The sequence below is a fragment of the Aptenodytes forsteri genome, unplaced genomic scaffold (assembly GCF_000699145.1).
Source record: "Aptenodytes forsteri isolate BGI_AS27 unplaced genomic scaffold, ASM69914v1 Scaffold274, whole genome shotgun sequence".
Taxonomy (NCBI): Eukaryota; Metazoa; Chordata; class Aves; order Sphenisciformes; family Spheniscidae; genus Aptenodytes; species Aptenodytes forsteri.
This window is the reverse complement of record NW_008795101.1, coordinates 714,305-718,193: the sequence shown is the minus strand read 5'-3', so window position 1 is coordinate 718,193 and position 3,889 is coordinate 714,305. Positions and strand designations below refer to the sequence as shown.

The 3,889-nt window shown below is 62.5% G+C and overlaps 1 protein-coding gene across 1 annotated transcript in view; it reads right to left on the bottom strand.

The window, feature by feature from the left end:
- The window catches only part of LOC103897121 (protein unc-13 homolog A), a 75,526-nt gene that overhangs the window by 32,799 nt on the left and 38,838 nt on the right, over positions 1-3,889 (bottom strand). The gene's annotated exons all lie outside the window — the stretch shown is intronic.

Here is a 3,889-nt window from a genome sequence, read left to right as displayed (position 1 = left end):
GTGGCTTGGCAGCGAGCCCCTCCATCCTGTCCAGGGCACCCCCATCTCTGTGTGTGCTCCCCCCCACTTGCCAAATGATGCCTCCAGAGCTGAGGCTGAGCCTGGGGACCCCTTGCCACCCCCCAGCCCTTCCTGTGGATCCTGCCACATCCAACCAGCCCAAGAGCCGAGCCCCGAGCCCCGGCCCCCCACGGTGGGCAGGCAGGTGGGGGGCTGCTTACCTTGGGGCCCGTCGAACTTGGCCTTTTTAACTGCGGGGACAGAGAGGAAGGGAAGAGATTCAGCCTGAGAGCCCCGTGCGGGGGGCTGGGGACCCCCACCAGGGTTCCAAGGGGGTGGGAGGACCCCAGGCCTGGCCACCACCCTCCCCAGCTGCAAGGTGGGGGAAGGCAGTGGGATCCCTCCTGCTGGTGTAAATCAGGAGTCCCCAGTGCCAGGCACGAGGGAGGGGGATCAGGCATGAGCTGGAGGTGGGCACTGGAGGGGAGCAAAGGCCCCCCCAAAAAACCTGCCACTTTGGGACAACTTGAAACATCTCATTGCAACCCCAAATGACCAGCCTTCATCTGCTGAGGGGGCGTTTAACCCCCCCTCACCCCCCTGCTTCTGAATTCAGATCCATTTGGGCAAACAGATGATGTTACCGTACACATCCCGGGGGGAAAGGGGGGGGGGGGGGGGGGGAGGGTGTTTGTGTTTGCCTTAGGCTTCCTAGTCGTCCAGGATAAACGCATAAGAATAAATAGCAACTGTTTGAGTTCTCTAGCAGCCTCAATGCTTCAGAGAGTGTTGCCAGCAACTGTAGGACTGAAATGAAATTTGCTTTGTCCTCTTCTGGGCTTGTTTTCTGTTCCTTTGTCCATCTGTAACAGTGTTGGAGAAGAATCACCCCCTCGTGCTTTTTGTCCTTGTCCCCCTCCCGGGGCCCCCCAGGAGCTGGTTCCCATCCTGCCCGCTGGGGACCCCTCCCAACTGGCTGACTGCATGCGGGGGGGGGGGGGGGTTGCATCTGGCCCGGATCCTCTTCAGGACCACGGGAACAAACACCCCCGATTCTGGCTGATCCCCCCCCAGCTTTACACCAGTGCTGCGAGCGGGAGGTGCAGGGGGGGTTGGTACCCAGGTTCTGCCCGCAATGGGGAGCCAAACAGGCAGCTGGGCAGAGCCAGGTACCAACGCTGCCGATGCCAGGGGGTGGCGGGGCCAAGGGGTGTCCTCGGGGTGTCCTCAGGGCTCACAGGAGGGGACCAGGCACGGAGGGAATGACACAGCACCCGGAGAATGGTTAAGTGACGCGGGTGCCAGCGGGTGGAGGACCAACGTGACCGAGGAGGGATGAAAATAGCCCTGGCGATATCAAAGGTAATTTGATTTCAGAGACGTGCCACTCGCCAGCCGCTTATCACCCGCCGCCAGCACTGGAGGGGCCGTGGGGGCTGCTGCCGGCTCCATGTGCCCGGCGGGGGTTTGGAGGAGGCAACGTGGCACGAGCAGCCCCCGCCTGGCCCCAGGGTACCTCTGGGGAAACTGAGGCAGGGGGGAACCGTTGGCTCAGCCTCGGCACACCGCTCAGAAAATAATTGGGGATCCTTCGGCTCGGCTGCCTGCCCTGTGCTGCCGAGAAGGTCACGCGTTGGGCAGCTCTTTGCAGCGACTTTGCCCGAAGGAAGGTTGCCAGCCACGTCACTGGCAGCCGTGTTCCGTGGGAATCACAGGACTCCGGGAGCTGCAGCTCCACTCAGGGATGGGGAGGGTCATGCGTGGGGGGGGTTGGTTCGAGGCCAGGCACGAGGCTCTGGGATCCCAAAGATCCCTTAGTGTTACTGGGTTGGGAGCCCGGGGGACTGCGTGGGGACGGCCAGCATCACTGTGTGTTATAATATTATATTATATACCTTTTGTGTATATTATAATGTATTATTGTATGTATATTTTATATATACGTGATTATTGATTATATTATATTATATTACAGTATTTGGTACCAGGACCTGCCCGTGGTGCGTGCTCGGAGCTGCACAGGGACCCCCAGCATGGGAGCCTGCCCTTGCCCCGGACCCAGACGCACCCGCCGGGGCCGACCGCTCTCCACCAGCCGCTGCCTCCGAAACGGGAGAGCAGAGGAAGGAAAAGCTCCAAAAATACCCGAGCTGACAGGAACAAACAATTACCCAGGGAACACGTGGCTCTCCTGGCTGTCATCTACTGCCGGGGAGAAGTCCTGCTGCCACCATCTGCGGCTGACGGCCCCGAGAGGGCTGTGCTGCCCTCCCGCCCACCAACAGGTCCCCAAAGCTGGCGCAGGGGTGGCAGGTCCCAGGTTGCCACCCTTGGGCTAAATTCAACCTGAGCCCCCAGACAAGGAGCTGGGGACAGCGGGACCCCCATGGGAGCTGGGTACCCCCACAACAGTCTGGAAGACCCCAGGTGCTTCCCAGGCTGGGGTAATCAGCCTCCTCTTGGGGGAGTGTTGCCCAGTTGGGGAAACTGAGGCAGGAGGCAGCTGGCAGGGATCGGACTGGCAACGGCGTAAAAACCAGGCTGGGCTGTAGGCATCCCGAAACAGGCCTGTCTGTCTGTCCATCCCTCTGTCTGTCCATCCATTCACCTACGCGTCCATCCACCTATCCCTCTGTCCATCCATCCATTCACCTACCTGTCCATCCACCCATGTCTCTGTCCACCCATCTCTCTGTCCGTCCATCCTTTGACCACCCACCCACTCACCTGTCTCTCCATCCACCCCCTCCCTCCACCCGTCCGTCCATCCATCCATTCACCCCTCTGTCCGTCTGTCCATCCACCCACCCCTCTGTCTACCTGCTCACGTCTCCCCACCCCTCCATCCATCTGTCCATCCGTCTCTCCGTCTGCCTCTCCGGATGCCCATCCACCCGCCCGTCCATCTGTCTGTCTGCCTCACACCACTTCAGACACCCCCCCTCCCGGCCACGCACCCCTGTCCCCCGCTCACCCCACACCTCCCAGGGCCACTTCAGTGCCTGTCACCCAGGCGCACCCCCCCGGCACGAAGCCCTTGGGGGCTGCGCATGGCCCCGGCCCCCCGGGAGGGGCAGGGGAAGGCTGGGGGAGGCGCTGGGGTGACACCTCCACCCCTGGGACTCCAAAAATAGGGTGACAAAAATAGCTGCCCCCAGCGAGCGGTGACGGGGCAGCGGGGGAAGCCCGAACCCGCCAGGAGCTGTTTCTCACCATCCGCCCCCGGCTTCGCTGAGGGTGTCACCGCGTGCGACAGTCCCTTAAACAGGAGTAAAGACCTGCCAGAGGGGGGGGACCCCAAATCTGGGGCTGGCTGGTGTCCGGCTGGGGGACACGCAGAGGCACGCCAGCTTTGGCACGGCTCCCAGCCCCCCAGGGAGCAGCTCCCTGCGTGCCGTCATGGCACTGCCACGGGAGAGGGGGCTGTGACAGCACCTAAGGGACAAGGACACGGCGGGGGGGTGGGAGGAGCTCAGGCAGCTGTGGGGGAGCCCCCATTTTCCTCCTGATTACCGGGGAGGGGACACTGGTGGGGGAATCCCAGACACCCTGTGCCCCACCTTGTCCCCAGCTGCCACTCTGCCACCTCCGTTCTGCCGCCCCTGGGACCTACAGGTACCACCCCCTCCCCATCGGGGTGCCACAGGGTTTGAGGAGGGGGGAAAGGGACCCCCCCAGACTTCTCCCTCCCCAGGCTGAGCACTCAATCCAGAGTAACCACCAGTGAGGCCAAGCCTGAGACTGCAGGATTCATCTGTGCACTGAGTTGGGCAAGTCTCAGCATGCTGGGGTGCGGCGATCCCCTACCTGCGCGTTCCCCCCAGTTCCCCCCGGTAAGGGGTGACCAGCACCCCTAACTGGGCCCCCACCAGCACCAGACCACCACCCT